This window comes from Choloepus didactylus, chromosome 3, assembly GCF_015220235.1.
Source record: "Choloepus didactylus isolate mChoDid1 chromosome 3, mChoDid1.pri, whole genome shotgun sequence".
NCBI classification, from domain to species: Eukaryota; Metazoa; Chordata; class Mammalia; order Pilosa; family Megalonychidae; genus Choloepus; species Choloepus didactylus.
Genome location: NC_051309.1, coordinates 140,417,663 through 140,435,269, shown reverse-complemented (window position 1 = coordinate 140,435,269; position 17,607 = coordinate 140,417,663). Strand labels below are relative to the sequence as shown.

At 37.1% G+C, this 17,607-nt stretch overlaps 1 protein-coding gene across 3 annotated transcripts in view; it reads right to left on the bottom strand.

Annotated features, from left to right (window-relative positions):
- LARP1B (La ribonucleoprotein 1B) overlaps positions 1 to 17,607 on the bottom strand; it is a 221,445-nt gene that overhangs the window by 72,295 nt on the left and 131,543 nt on the right. The window lies entirely within an intron of this gene.

Below are 17,607 nucleotides of genomic sequence, written 5' to 3'. Positions count from 1 at the left end.
TGCCTCACTAATATGGACTATTAACAACGTGTAAACTCTGAGAATTGAATCTGGGAATACAGGCTATAATGGGAAGGCTTATATAAAGGTTCCTAGATTGTAAGCTCTTATAGCAGTCACATTTATATGTGAGTTGTAACAGTTATTTCTAAATTTTGAAATTCTGAGCAGTTTTGTGTGTGACGTGATCAGTCCCATGAACTTCAGGTGTCTGTGTGGGGTAGATCCAACTAAAGGATACAGGATGATACTAATCATGTTTTAAAATTTTTACTTATGTGTGAGGTCAAAGGAAGAGATGGGTATATGGCGCAAAATCTACATTTTCTGTAGCATACTATATAATTTAACTTGTATGGTCAGTTTACTCAAATGCCGTAATCACATGGAACCTTGACCAGGGAGTGAGACCTTGTTGTTTGTACAGGTTAGCATGAAGCCATGATACAACCCAGAGTAATTTGGGTAGAGAATAAAAAGTATTTACAAAGCCCCCTTGAGGGACTATGAGAAAATTTGGAAATATTAAACTTCCCCAGCTGGGGAATTCCTGATATTCTCACAAGCATTGGGGACCACCAGCTTAGTAGGCCAAGACCTTGATATTGGGGCTTACAGAGCTAGATACTGCAAAGGAGAGGCTAATCCTACTCATAACTGTGCCTAGTAGTCACCCACAGAGGGCTTCTTTTTGTTTTTTTAAATTAAATTCAGTTTTATTGAAATATGTTCACATATGACACAATCATCCATGGTGTACAATCAACTGTTCATAGTACCATTATATAATTATGCATTCATTACCCCATTCTATTTTTAAATATTTTCCTTACATCAGAAAGAATAAGAATAAAAATTAAAAGTAAAAAAAAAAAAACACCCAAATCATCCCCCCCCAATTCCACCCTATTTTTCATTTAGTTTTTTTGTCCCCATTTTTCTACTCATCCATCCATACACTAGATAAAGGGAGTATGATCCACAAGGTTTTCACAATCACACTGTCATCCCTTGTAATCTACATTGTTATACAATCATCTTCAGGAGTCCAGACTCCAGGGTTGGAGTTTGATAGTTTCAGGTATTTACTTCTAGCTATTCCAATACATTAAAACCTAAAAGGTACTATCTATATAGTGCTTAAGAATGTCCAACAGAGGGACCTCTCGACTCCATTTGAAATCTCTCAGCCATTGAAACTATTTCGTTTCATTTTGCATCCCCCTTTCGGTCAAGAAGACATTCTCAATCCCACGATGATGGGTCCCGATTCATCCCCGGGAGTCATATCCTGCGTTGCCAGGGAGATTTACACCCCTGGGAGTCAGGTCCCATGTAGGGGGGAGGGCAGGGAGTTCACCAGCCAAGGTGGCTTGGTGAGAGAGAGCGGGAGGGCCACATCTGAGCAACAAAAAGGTACTCAGGGGGAGACTCTTAGGCACAATTATATGCATTTAGTCACAGAGGGCCTCTTTTGTGCTCAGATGTGGCCTCTCTAAGCCAACACTGCAGTTAAACTCACTGCTCTCCCCTCTATGTGGGACATGACTCCCAGGGGTGTAAATCTTGCTGGCAACGTGGGACATGACTCCTGGGGATGAGCCTGGATCCGGCACTGTGGGATTCAGAAAGCCTCTTGACCAAGAGGGTGAAGAGAAATGAAACAAAGTTTCAGTGGAGAGATTTCAAATGGAGTCAAGGTCATTCTGGAGGTTATTCTTATGAATTATATAGATATCTCTTTTTAGTTTTTAGTGTCTTAGAATGGCTAGAAGGAAATACCTGAAACTGTTGAACTGCAATCTAGTATCCTTGATTCTTAAAGACAATCATATAACTATACAGATTTTACTAGATGGCTGTGTGATTGTGAAACCTTGTGGCTCAAAATCCCTTTATCTGATGTATGTACAGATGAGTAGAAAAAAGGGGGACAAAAATTGAATAATGGGGGGAGGAGGAGTATGAGATGTTTTCCATGTTCTTTTTTACTTTTATTTTTATTCTTATTTTTATTTTTGTTTCTTGGAGTGATGAAAATGTTCAAAAAATTGATTGTGGTGATGAACGCACAACTATATGATAATGCTGTGAACAACAGATTGTACACTTTGTATGGTTGTATGGTATGTGAATATATCTACATAAAATTGCATAAAAATAAAAAGCACAAGGCAAGGATTGCACTCTTACATTATTTTGGAGGTCCTAACTAGTGCCATAGGGCAAGAAAAATAAATAAATACATACAAATATAAAAGTAAGAAAAGGAATGACTGCTATTTATAGACAACATGATTGATTGTGCAGAAATTATCAAAGAATCTACCAAGAAAATCTACTAAAATTATTAAGTGAGTTGGTCATTGTTACAAATGGAACTGTGTCCCCCAAAAGACATGTTGAAGTCCTATACCCGGTACCATAGCATGTGACCTTATTTGGAAATTGGGTCATTACAGATAGAACTGGCAACTTAAAATAAGGTCAAACTGGAGTAGGGTGGGCCCTTAATCCAACAAGAGGAAATCTGGACAGACAAACAGAGGAGAGAACGCTTTGTGATAAATGAGGCAGAGAATGCCATGGACTACTGGCAAGCCAATGGCTGAAGCCAGAAGGGAGGCAAGAAACAGATCTCCCCTATAGGAATCGTGGTCTTGTCAACCATGTGATTTTGGAAGTCAAGCCTCCAGAATTGTGAGACAATAAATTTTTTGTTTTAAGACAGCAGTTTGTGATACTTTCTTACAATAGCCCTAGGAAACTAATACAAACATGGTCACAGGATACAAGCTCAGTATGCAAAAAACAATCTTATTTCTATATAATAACAATAAGTAATCAGAAACTAAAAATCTTTTAAAGTACTGTACTGGTTTGAAGCTGTATGTACCCCAGAAAAATATGTTCTTAAATTTAATCCACTCCTATGGGTATAAACCCATTTTAAGTAGGACCTTTTGATAAGGCTACTTCAGTTAAGGTGTGACCCACTTCATTTAGGATGGGTCTTAATCATATTACTGGAGTCCTTTATAAGAGAATGAAATTAAAATAAAGAGAAAGAAAGCCTTGGAAGTAAGAAGATGAAGTCAATGAAACCCAGAAGAGAAGGGAGAGACCAGCAGACACTGCCATGTGCCTTGTCATATAGCAGAGGATCCAAGGATCACTGGAAGCTGGTCTTAAGGAAGAAAGTACTGCCTTGACGATGTCTTAATTTGGATGTTTTCCCAGACTTTTAACTGTAAGCTAATAAATTCTATTGTTTAAGTCAACCCACTTCATGGTATTTGCTGGAGCAGCCTAGGAAACTAAAACAAGTACTATTTAAAATAGCACCAAAAACATAAAATACATAGGTACACATCAGTTTATATGCAAAGACTACAAAACACTGAATAAAGACAAAAAATATCTAAAAGGAGACATATACTATGTTCATGGACTGGAAGGCTCAATACTATTAAAAAGCCAATTTTCTCCAAACTGATCTGTAGACACTTACAATTCTGATAAAAACATTAGCAGGATTTCTGGTAGAAATCAATAAGCTGTTTCTGTAACTTACATGAAAAGGGAAAGAAACTATAATAGCCAAAAAAAACCCCACAATTGTCTGTATTGTCAGGAGAGTGTCCTACAACTCTGCGATTTTACCAAGTGCCATTGATTGTACAGTTTGGATGGACTGCACAGTGTGTGTATCAAATTGTTTAAAAAAAAACAAAACAAAACTGTGGGCTTGTGGTAAAGAGATAAACACAGAAATCAGCTGAACAGAATACAAAGTCCAAAACAGACCCAAACATATATGCAGTCAACTGATTTTTTAACTCAGTTTTACTGAGATATATTTACATACCATACAACACCCACAGTACACAATCAATTGTTCACAGTACCATCATAAAGTTGTACATTCATCACCACAATCAATTTTTGAACATTTTCCTTACTCCAAAAAAATAAAAAATAAAATTAAGAATACAAATACAAGTAAAGAAGAACACCTAAAACATTCCATCCCCCCATCCCACCCTATCTTTCATTTAATTTTTGTCCCTATTTTTCTACTTGCCTGTCCATACACTAGATAAAGGGAGTGGGAGCCACAAGGTTTTCACAAGCAAACAGTCACACCATGTAAGCTACATAGTTATATAATCATCTTCAAGAATCAAAGTACTGGGTTGCAGTTCAACAGCTTCAGGTATTTCCTTCCAGCTATTCCAATACACTAAAAACTAAAGAGGGATATCTGTATAATACATAAGAATACCCTCCGGAGTAACCTCTTGAATCCAGATGAAATCTCTCAACCACTGGAACTTTATTTTGTTTCATTTCGCTTCCCCCTTTTGTTCAAGAAGATTTACTCAATCTCACAATGCCAGGTCCAGGCTCATCCCCAGGAGTCATGTCCCATGTTGCCAGGGAGATTGACACCCTTGGGAGTCATGTCCCACGCAGGGGGGAGGCAGTGAGGGAGTTTACCTGCAGAGTTGGCTTAGAGAGAGAGGCCACATCTGAGCAACAAAAGTGGAGCTCTTGGGTGACTCTTGGGCACAATTTTAAGTAGGCTTAGCCTTTCCTTTGCAGTAACAAACTTCATAAGAGGAAGCCCCCAGATCAAGGGCTCAGCCTACTAAATTCATAGTCCTCAATATTTTTGAGAGTATCAATAATAGCCCAGGTGGAGAGGTCCAACTTTCTGCATTTTCCCCCAATTCCTCTGGGGGGGGGGGGGGCTGGAAATACTTTTTTCTTCTCTGCCCAAATTACTTTGGGATGTATCAGGATTTAATACTATCCTGTACAAACCTACCAGATCTCACTTCCTACTGAAAATTCCATGTAATTATGGTGCTTGAATAAACTGACTGTACAAGTTAAATTATTTAGTGTGCTACAGAAAATATAGATCCTGCACCAAATAAGCATCTCTTCCCCTGGTCTCTCACAGAAGTTAAAGTTTTAAAGCACAGTCTCCCTAGTGGTACCTGACTCCCAGGGGTATAAATCTCCCTGACAACGCAGGATATGACTCCCAGGGATGAATCTGGACCTGGCATCATGGGATTGAGAACTTCTTCTTGACCAAATAGGGGATGGTGAAATGAAATGAAATAAAGTTTCACTGGCTGAGAGATTTCAAATGGAGTTGAAAGGTCACTCTGGTGGATATTCTTACGCACTATATAGATAACCCTTTTTAGGTTTTAAGGTACTGGAATAGCTAGAAGTAAATACCTGAAACTATCAAACTGCAACCCAGTAGTCTTGACTCTTGAAGACAACTGTATAACAATGTAGCTTACAATGGGTGACACTCTATGATTGTGAAAACCTTGTAGATCGCACTCTCTTTAACCAGTGTATGGATGGATGAGTAGAAAAATGGGGACAAAAACTAAATGAAAAATAGGGTGAGATGAGGGGACAATTTGGGTGTTCTTTTTTACTTTTATTTCTTATTCTTTCTGGTGTAAGGAAAATGTTCAAAAATAGACTGGGGTGATGAATGTGTAACTATATGATGGTACTATAAATAGTTGATTGTACACCATGGATGACTGCATGGTATGTGAATATAAATCAATAAAACTGAATTTAATTTTAAAAAAAAAAAACCACACAGTTGATATCATCCTTTACCCTTTGCCTGATTTGACTTATTCCTAACCAGATCAGCTTCATTCATATCTCTAATTGAAGTCTGAACTCTTTTTCAGCTTTTATAACAGTTGCTATATGAGGTAATATTGACATTCATAGCTGCCAAACTCTAGCTCTGAGTTTCGGGTGTCACACAGACACCCAAAGTTCCAGAGACCAACCCAGTTATACACAAAGAGCTCAGCATCTCAGACTTTAGAGATAACCATTACAACTCAGGAACAAATGTGAGTGCTGTAATAGCCTACAATCTAGGGACCTTTACAATAAGCGTTCCTCTGATAACCTATACTCTATGATTTAATTCTCAGAGTTTACACATTATAGTTAGCTCATTTTAGTGAAGCATTATAATGTTTGTCTTTTCATTTCTGGTGTACTTCACTCAAAATGCTGTCCTCAATAGTCAACTGATTTTTGACAAATGTGAAAAGGCAATTTCATGGAGAAAGAATAGACTTCTCAATAAATGATGCTGGAATTGCTAAACATTCATATCCATATTGATATCATTTAAGAAAATATTAACTCAAAATTGATTAGAGACCTGAATTATGTAAAATATAAAACTATACAGCTTCTAGTAGAACACTTAGGAGAATATCTTTGTGATTGTGGGTTACACAAAGATTTCTTGGATAAACATCAAAAGTAAAATCCGTAAAAGAAAAACCTGATGAATTGCAATTCATTAAAATTAGGAACTTCTGCACTTCAAAAGACACTCTTAAGAAAAGGACAAAACAAGCTACAAAATTGAGAGAAAATGTGTACGAATTACATTTATAATAAAGGATTTATATTCAGAGTAAAGAATTCTCAAAACTAGATAATAAGAAAACAAACAATGCCAAAAAGGAAATGGCAAGAATTTGAGCAGACACTTCACCAAGGATATAATGATGGCAAGTAAGCACAGGAAAAGATGTTCAACATCAACAGTAATTAGGAAAATGGAAATGAAAATCACAATGACATACTACTACAAACCTACAGAATGGCAAAAACTTAAAAATTGACACCACCAAGTGCTGGTTATGATGTGGAACAACTGGACTATTATACAACGTTTGTGGGAATGCGAAATGGCACAGCCACTTTGAAAAACAGTTAAGCAAGCAGTTTCTTATAAAGTTAAACATATAAACTTAACATATGACCCAGAAATGAATCCTCCTAAAAATTTACTCAAGTGAAATGAAAACTAATATTCACACAAAAACTTGTAAGAAATTATTTATAGCATGTTAATTCATAACCACCCAAAACTGGAAATAAAATGTATGTCCTTCAATTAATGAATATATAAACAAACTGTTGCACATGCATGCAATGGAATATTACTTATGAATAAAAAGGAAAAAAATAGCACAGAAAAACACAGATGAATCTCAAATGCATTATGCTATATTTAAGAAGCCACACTCAAAAGGCTACATTCTATGATTCCATTTATGATATTCTAGAAAAGGCAAAACTATAGAGCAGAAAACGATTGCCAAAAGATGGGCACGGAGTTGACTACACAGAGACATGGGAGAATTTTTGGAGGGTGATGGAATTGTTCTGTAACATGATTAGGTGGTGTGTACATGACTGCATGCATTTGTTGAAATTCCCAAAACTGTATACAAAAAAAGTATAAAATTTACTGAATGTTAATTATATCTTAATTTTTTTTTTTAAAAAGGAAACAAGAAAAAAGTAATTCTGGAAATTTGTAGGTTAGTCCAGGATGAAAAGAGGGAGACAGGTTAGGATTCTATCTAATTAACCAATAAACATGACAGTGTTATGAGCTGAACTGTGACCCCCAAAAGATATGTTGATGTCCTAACTTCCGGGACCTCAGAACGTGACCTTATTTGTAAAGAAGGTTGTTGCAGATATAAGTTAAGTTCTTATGAGTTTATACTGGAGTAGGGTGGGTCCTTAATCCAATATGACTGGCATCCTTATAAAAAAAAGAACACCGAGACAAAAACAGAGGAGAAGGCCATGTAATGGAGGCAGGGACTGGAGTTACACAGCCATGGGACACCAAGGATTGCTAGCCATCACTATAAGCCAAGAAGAAAGTATGGAACAGAGCACCCCCTTCAGAAAGAGCACTGCCCATTTCAGACTTTTAGCCTCCAGAACAGTGAGAGAACCAATTTTGGTTGTTTTAGACCACCCAATTTGTGGTACTTTGTCACAGAAGCACTAGGAAAGTAACACAAGGAAGGGGCCTGCTGCTATAACAAATACCTAAAACTGTGCAGGTAGCTTTGGAAGGGGTAATGGGTAGAGGCTGAAAGAGTTTTGAGGTACATGTTAAACAAAGTTTAGACTATCCTAAAGAAAATGTTGGTAGAAATACAGATGTTAAAGGTGCTTCCTGTAAGAACTTAAAAGGAAATAATGGACATGTTATTGGATACTGGAGAAAAGGAAATCTTTGATATAAAATGACAGAGAACTTGGCTGAATTGTACTCTGCTGTTGGGTAGAAAGCAAAACTTATACACAATGAACCTGGACATTTAGCTGAGGATACTTCCAAACAAAGTGTGGACGGTACATCCTGGTTTCTCTTTGCTTTTAAGAATATGTGAGAAAAATTGAGGAATGACCTGTTAAGAACAAAGAAATCAGTACTTGGTGATTTGGAAAATTTTCAGAAAATTCAGACAGCATGCTCTGCAAACAGGCCCAAGGGTATGGCTGGACAACCATTTGCAAAAAAGATTAGGTTGCTGATTTAGGAATCCAACTAACTAGCTCATCAGAAGTGCTGCCAGCTCGGACTAAAGAGGAAAGAGATGGGACTAAACAAAAAAAAGCTGTATTTCTATCGGCAGGAAACAGGCTGATAAAGTAACTTGGCTTCAGATACATATTATCCCTCAAGAAAAGAGCAGAATGACTCAGAATGGTTCAGAGTCCAGAGGGGCTGCCTCTGCCATCATGCGGCCAGAGGGTGCTGACCAGGAGCTGGGGCCACTACCACCTCAGTTCCATGGCCCAAAGCATTGCACCAAGTGCCCTGAAATGTGACGGAATTTGCTCTGCTGGGCTGTGAACTTGCTTTAGACCTCTCCCTTTCAGAATGGGAATGTCCATCTAATGCTGTCCCACCACTGTATTTTGGAAGCAGATTAACTTGTTTTCCAGATTTCACAGGTCCACAGACAGAAAGGAATTATGCCCCATGATGGAATAGACCCAAAGTCTCACTCATACCTGATTAAGATTATTTAGATGAGATTTGGGACTTTTTTAGTTGGTTATATTTAGATGAGATTTTGGACTTGGAATTGGTGCTGGAATGGGTTAAGAATTTGGGGGATACTGGGATGTAGTGAATGTATTGTACACATGGGAAGGACATGAATTTTGAGAGCTGTCTTGGTTTGCTATGCTTGTACTACAAACATCATACAATGGATTGGCTTTACCAATGGGAATTTATTGTCTCAAACTTTGATAGGCCAGAAGGCTTGTTTCCTCCCAGGGTCATCAGCATTCTGGAGCTAGCTTTCTGCAAACCTTGGGATTCCTTGGTTTGCTTCTCTGCTTCCTGCCATATAGTGATGTCCTCTCCTTTCTCTTCTGGGTTCCCACTGACTTCCAGTATCTCCTGGAGGCATTCCTGCACTCTGACTACCAGTTTCTTTCTCTTTATAAGATCTCCACTAACTAGGATTAAGACCCAACCTCATTCAGGTGAGCTAACCTTAACTAAAATAGCATCTTCAAGAGATCCTATTTACCATGGGTTTGCACCCACAGGAACGTGGATTAAGAACATGTCTAAACTGGGGTACACAAGTCAATCTACCACAGGAGCCAGAGAGCAGATTGTAATGGGTTGAACTGCATCCCCCCAAAAGATAAGTTGAAGTCCCAACCCCAGAACCCTAGAATGTGAACTTATTTGGAAATAAAGTCATTATGGATATAATTAGTTAAGTGAAGATGAGGTAATATTGGAACAGGTAGGTCTTTAATCCAATATGACTGGTGTCCTTATAAGAAGAGAAGATCCTCATCCTGCACTGTCGCTATTATGGAGAGATCCTCCATCTCTGAGGCCTGCTGGAAGGCACCTGGCTCAGGCCTTCCTCCTGGAACTCAACAATTGCTAATCCAGTTCCTCTTTCACCTCTGCCAAAGTGACTACAGGCCAGTTCTCAGCCCCGCTGTGGGATCCTTGACCCTAGCCAGAGTCTGTATAGGACACGGTGACAAGAAACACTGCCCCTGCTGTCAGTGCCCAGGAGGAAGAGAGGACAGGATGGGAGGGAAGGGAGGAGAATGACAGGAGCGGGGAGGCCCATGCACCTCAGCATGGGAGCAGGAGTGGCCTGGCCCCTGCCTTCCTGGCCCTACCTGATGCCCCCTAAACCTGATGGGCCAGCAAATGTCTGTGTACTCCTCTTCCTTGACCCAAATGAAAATTTTAATTCCGAGTGAGAAAGCCATAAAATTTGTAGTGCAAAAGAAAAAAAAAAAAAAGAAGAAAAAGAAGAAAAGAGACATAGAGACATACTAGGGAGAAGGCTATGTGAAGACTGACGCAAAGACTGGACTTCAGCAGCTAAAAGATATGAATGTCAAAGACCGCTGGCCACCACCAGAAGCTAAGAGAAAGGCATGGAACAGATTCTCTCCTGGAGCCTTCTGAGAGATCATGGTCCTGCTGACACCGTGATTTCTGATTTCTCGTCTCCAGGTGACAGAATAAATTTCTGTTGCTTTAAGCCACTCAGATTGGGGTACCTAATAATGCAGCTGTAGGAAACTAATACAGTGGTGGAAGTGGAGAAGGTAAGAAGTAGTTAGGTTCTGTACATATTTTAGAAGGAATGGCTATAAACTGCCAATTAGAAATGGAGGTTGAAAAGGAAAGGAGTCAGGGATGACTCCAAAGGTTGCTTTTAACCTCTGCAAATGGAAGGATGGAGTTAACATTTACAGAGATGTAAATCCTATGGGATTAAGGGAGAGTTTAAAATATTTTCAAAATTTTCACCTTCACTAGCTATTAGGGAGACGCAAATTAAGACTACAATGAGATATCATCTCACACCAATTAGAATGGCTGCCATTAAATAAACAGGAAACTACAAATGCTGGAAAGGATGTGGAGAAACTGGAACACTTATTCATTGCTGGTGGGACTATATAATGGTACAGCCACTCTGGAGGACAGTCTGGCAGTTCCTTAGAAAACTAGATATGGAGTTACCCTACGATCCAGCAATTGCACTTCTTGGTATGTACCTGGAAGATCTGAAAGCAGAAATACGAAAAGATATTTGCACACCGATGTTCATAGCAGCATTATTCACAATTGCCAAGAGATGGAAACAACCTAAATGCCCTTCATCAGATGAGTGGAGAAACAAAATCTGGTATATACACACTATGGAATACTACACAGCAGCAAGAAGGAAAGAGGTCATGAAACATATGACAACACGGATGAACTCTGAAGACATAATGCTGAGTCAAGTAAGCCAGACACAAAAAGAGAGATATCATGTTACCACTAATGTGAACTCTGTGAAAAATGTAAAATAAATGTTTTATATCATAGAATGTAGGGGACCTTGAGACAGACAGCAACTAGTGAAGGGGGAACGATAATTTAATAACAGATAAGATGTGGAGAGTTATCTTGATACGGGAATGCTCAGGAATGACTATGGTTGTTAATTTACTTGGGGTATGGAAGGGATATGTTGGAAACAATGTAGTTACTTTAGGTTATTTGTTTTTCTTATTCCTTTGTTTTGTTTGAAATGTTTTTTTTTTAATTTTTTGATAAATGAAGTATAAAATAAAAGGTAAACAGAAAAAAATATTTTCAGACCAGCAGACATTGAGAGAGCTTGTGAACAAGATACCTGCTCTACAAGAAATAGTAAAGGGAGCGCTATAGGCAGATAGGAAAAGACAGGAGAGAGGTTTGGAGAAGAGTGTAGAAATGAAGACTATCAATAAGGGTAAAAAGAGAGAGGGAGAAAAAAACAACATGACATATAAAATCCAATATGGTAGGCAGCAGACATTACATTGAATGAAACTAGCCAGAAACAAAAGGACAAATATGGTATGGTCTCACTAATATGAACTAAGATTAATGAGTGAACCTTGAAAGTTAAACTTAAGAACAAAGGTTATCAGGAGATAGAAAGAGGGTAGAGATCACATATCTGATGCTGAAGGACTACAGAATGAATGTTCAACAGGATTGACTGTATAGATCCAGAAATAGCACAATATTGCGTGATGGAACCACAATATTTTAAGAACTCTGAACAAAGATTAGTGTAAGTACAGGTGAAAGAGGAAGGCTAGGGGCATGTTTGACACCAGAAGGAAAGATAGAAGATAAAGACTAGGACTGTATAACTTAGCAAAACCTACAGTGGTCAATGACAGTGATTAAATGTACATGAGGGAGAACAAATGAATGTCAACATTGCAAGGAAGGTATTGAAAACAGGATGGCATAGGGGAAAAATACAATCAATGCAAAATAGAGTCTATAGTTAACAGTAACATAGTAATATGCTTCCATTAATTGTAACAAAGGCAATATACCAAAGCTAAATGTCTATAAGAGGGGGATATAAAGGAGTAATATGGGATTCTTGGTGGTGTTGCTGTTGTATGACCTTTTCATTTTATTTTATTTTCTTATATCTTTTTTTATTCTTCATTTTTTTTTTCTCCTCTCGCTCTTTCATTGCGGAAGAAATGGAAACGTCCCCATATACACTGTGGTAGTAAATGCATACCTATGTGATTACACTGGGAATCACTGTTTACTGAGGATGGATTGTATGGTGTATAAATAAAACTGTTTAAAAAAATAAACAAAGGGATACAAGTGCTGGAGAAAATGTGGAGAGAAGGATATACCTATTCACTGTTGGTGGGGAAGCAAAATGGTGCAGCCCATCTGGAGAGCAGTTTGTTGGTTCCATAGGAAGCTAAGTACGTCATATGGTCCTGCAACCCTGTTATTGGTTGTATACTGTCAAGTGAGAGCGGGGACATGAGTGGGCATTTGCACACTGGTGTTTGTGGTGGCAGTACTCATGATTTGCAATGGATGGAGATGGCCTAAGGGTACACTGACTGGTAAACCTAATGGTCAACTGTGCTGTGTACATACAATGGAATACTGAGCTGTGCCAAGAATGAAGGTCTGGGGTGAATGGACATTGAGGACAGTAGTTTGAGTGAACTAAGCCAGAAACAAAAAGACAATCATAATGCCTCACTCATATGGACTAAAAATAATGTGCAAACTCTGAGAATGGAATCTGGGAGCATGGGTTATCAGGGGAAGGCTTATGCAAGGGTTCCTAGATTGCAAGCTATTACAGCAGTCACATCTATTCATGAGTTGTAACAGTTGTCTCTAAATTCTGAGATGCTGAGCTGTTTTGTGTAACCTGGTCGGTCCCTGGAGCTTTTGGGTGTCTGTGTGGCACCTGGGACTCAGAGTCAGAGTTTGGCAGCTTTGAGTATTGGCATTGCCCCATGCAGCAATGATTTAAGAGGCTGAAAAGGGGATCAGACTTCGTGACTTTGATTGGAGATATGTTTATGAAATGGACTTGGTTAGGAGTAAGGTAAATCAGGGTAAAGGGCAATATTAACGGTGTTAAAACTTCATCTTCTGTGTGAGACCAAAGGAAGAGATGTTTATTAGGTGCAAAATCTATATATTTTTATAACACACCATATAATTTAACTTGTATGGTCAGTTTACTCAAACACCATAATTACATGGAACCTTGAATAGGGAGTGAGATCTGGTTGGTTTGTACAGGCTAGCATGAGCCCCAATACATCCCAGAGCAATTTGGGCAGAGAATAAGTATTTGCAAAGCTCCTTTGAGGGACTGGGGAATTTGGAAATATTAAACTTCCCCAACTGTGGAATTCCTGATATTCTCACAAGCATTGGGAACTACCAGTTTAGTAGGCTTAGCCCTCAATCTTGGGGCTTGCCCCTATGAAGTTTGTTACTGCAAAGGAGAGGCTAAGCCTACTTATAATTGTGCCTGAGAGTCACCCCCAGAGAACCTCTTCTGTTGCTCAGATGTGGCCTCTTTAAGCCACCTCAGCAGGTAAACTCATTGCCCTCTGCCCTACATGGGACACAACTTCCAGAGGTGGAACTCCCTGGCAATGTGGACGTGACTCCTGGGGATGAGGTTGGACCCAGCTTCGTGGGACTGAGAAAGACTTCTGGACCAAAAGGGGGAAGAGAAATGAAACAAAATAAAATTTCAGTGGCTGAGAGATTGCAAATGGAGTTGAGAGGTCATTCAGGAGGTAACTCGTGTTATATAGATATCCCTTTTTAGTTTTTAGTTTACTAGACTAGCTAGATGGAAATACCTGAAACTGTTCAACTGCAATCCAGTATCCTTGATTCTTGAAGACCACTGTGTAACTATACAGCTTATATGGTGTGACCATGTGATTGTGAAAACCTTATGGTTCACACTCCTTTTACACAGCGTATGGACAAATGAGTAGAAAAATGGGGACAAAAAGTAAATGAATAATAGGGGGGTGGAGGGGCAAGGAATGTTCTGGATGTTCTTTTTAATTTTTATTCTTATTTTTATTTTTTGGAGTAATGAAAATGTTCAAAAATTGATTGTGGTGATGAATGCACAACTATATGATGATACTGTGAACAACTGTTGTACACTTTGGATGATCATATGGTATGTGAATATAATTCAATAAAATTGCATTTAAAAAAACAGAAGTCTGTGGGAAGAGAAGTCTTTGGATATGGGTGGAGCTTCAGAAGTTGGGTTTCGAACATATTAAGTATGACATGTTTATAAAATATCCAAATGGAGCTATTGATTACACAGTTGGATATTTGTCTAGAATATAAATGGGGTGGAGGCCTGGTCTTTACATAGAAATTTGACACTCATTTGTATAATGATGCTATTTAAAACCGTAAGACTAGATGCTAATTATCTGAAGAGTACTTCTCTTGCCTGAGGAGAGAATAAGAAAGACAAGAAATTTGAGGACAAAGTGCTAAAGCATCCAAATTTTACAGGTTGGAAAAATAAGGAAGAAGCACCAAGCTACTATGAGTTAGGAGAGCTAAGTGCAGAGTGTCCAGAAGGAGAGTATATTTTGAGATTGATCTAATGCTGAAGTTAGGTAAGATGAAGACTGATTTGACCCCTGGATTAAACATGAAGATCTCTGGTAGCAGTATTAAAAGCTAACTGGGAAAAAATTAAAATAAAAAGAACAGCTAATTTGGAGAACAGGGGGCAGAGGCCTATTTGGAATGGGTATAGAGGATCAACAGAAAGACAGATATTGAAGACTTGAGAATAAAAAACTCTTTTATATCCTAAATTTTATTTTATAATAGCTATACCAAACTTTTTATCAGTATTATTCTTTTATACCATTTCTTATCCTCTACATTGTAATCTTTCTGTATACTTATAACACACAAACAACTTAGAGCCGAATTTCCTTTAAATCGAATCTGGAAATGTCTTCTAATCTGAAAGTTAATCTAGTCAACATTTCTAGTCATATTAATACAGTATATTGGATTAATTTTTATCTTCTTAATTTTTGCTTTATCTTAATTTTTATTTTTTCTATTCATATTTTTAAAAGCTGGACATTATAGCACAAAGAAAGATTAATTAATATATATATACATAAAATAGTTGATGCCCATACGCCTACCAACTAGACCAATTCCAGATGCTAGTAAACCCATGTGCAGACCTTTCAGATGGAATTCTCCTTTTTATCAGGATTTAGCCACTATATTGAATTTTTGTATTAATAATTCATAATTGAATAGAAAATATCAACATGAACTCATAATGTACTTTTTCTCATGGTTTCTATTAGCTATGCATGCATCCATGCATTTTATACTTTACATTATAGCATTACGTAACTGCTTTGTGCATCTTTATTTGTTCATCTTATATTTTTTAGATTAATTCTATTTTGATATAGGTAGTTTTAATGCTTTCATTTTCACTGTTTTTTTATTCTTTCTGTTATAAAAGGACTTCCAAATAAGGAGGATAGCATCTCTTCATATTTAATGTTCATTTGGTTTTCCTCTGTGTGAAATTCCTGTTCATGTTTTGTTTACTAATTTTTCTACTGATATTTGTCTTCTGAATATTGACTTCTAAAGTTTTAGAATTCTAAGATACTAATTTTTTGTTAATTTCAGGCACTGTAAAAATTCACCTCATTATTTGTGACTTTCACTCACTCTATGATATACTGAAGAACAGAAACTTTCAATTTTAATGTACTTAAATTTCACAAAACAAAAAGCCTAGTAATTTGACTGAAAATCCTAATGTGATACCTTGAAGGCAGAAATAACTTTAAGAGAAAGTACCTTATAGTATTCATCATAATAATATTGTTGTTCTGAAACTATTATATCATAGAATAATAAATAATTCTGCTAATGTGGTTAGGAACAAAGGTTTTTATTCATGTAAGTAAAAAGTTATAAAATCAAAGAAGTTAAAATTAAAACCTATAATCATGAATTTGAATAGAAAATATCAACATGAACTCATAATCTATTTTTTCTTAAAACAATTTTTCCTAGCTTTTTCAACTGCAAGGTTTAGAAACAATGATCAACTCCAGGTATTTTGTTTGCCAGCTGGTACAATGTTAAGCTCTGTCAGTACTTGAGTTGTTACTAAGTCCAACTCCATTATCAAAGAGCAAGGTAATTGGGGCTGAATGTCAATAAACTGATAATTGGGAGAATTATCAATAAGAATAATAACGACAATAGAGTGAAACTACTGTATCTAATATGTTTGAGTTCATAATGATAATTAAAAAACAAAACAAAACAAAGCAAATCTCATGGGTAACCCATGAAGGATGCTAGGGAACCAGTTCAGTACTTGGAAAACTAGCAAAAAAAGGGAAGAATTAAGCATTTATTCTCCCTTTCTTGTAAGAATTCCATCTCAGGATAAACAAATAGTTAAGGAAGGTTTCTGTTTACATAAGTATTCTAGCTACTAATGAAGAAGAAATGGTAAAAACAGACTCATCACCATTCTGCAACCCCTAGTAAAATAAAATCTCCAAGCAATGATTATCACTGGTTGCTAACATCACAGTAAGAGAGACAACCAAGCATTATGTGCATCCCAGTAGAAGTATTCAATACTACATATGACCTATTCTTGCAAAAATTTGAGCCTCAATCTGATCAAGCCTTTATATTGTAGAAAACTCATATTTTAGAAAAATCAGGACTAAAGAACAGGTTAAATGACACCATGGAGATGCAATTAGCAAAATCCAAAATGCAAGAAATTCTATAGGACAAACAAACCCAGTTTCTTAAACAAATAAACTGTCAGGGATTAAAGAAAAAAAAAATAGTATACACCTATAGATTAAGATATTTCAACCAACTGCAATGTTTCAACCCTATTTGGATTCTGATGTGAAGAAACTTTTTTTTAAAAGTGATGAATAAGGAAATTACTAACTAGGTATATGATATTAAGGAATTACTGTTAATTTTACATGTGATACTGGTATCATGTTACAAATTTAAAGAGACTGTTTATTTTTTAAAGGACAAATATTTAGGGATGAAATAATATGAATAACATGATTGGGAGTTTGCTTCAAAATAATACAGTCGGAGGCAGATAGATTGAATGAAGTTTAAACAAAACAAAATTGGCTATAAGACGATTGTTAAGATAGGTAATGGCATACAGTGTTTCATTACACACTTCTATTTTTGTATATGTTTGAACTTTTCCAAAATAAAAACTTTTTTTTTTATCTGCCTTCAGGAAAGATTGTAATGAAATCAGTCACATTTGCCTGAAAACATCCAAT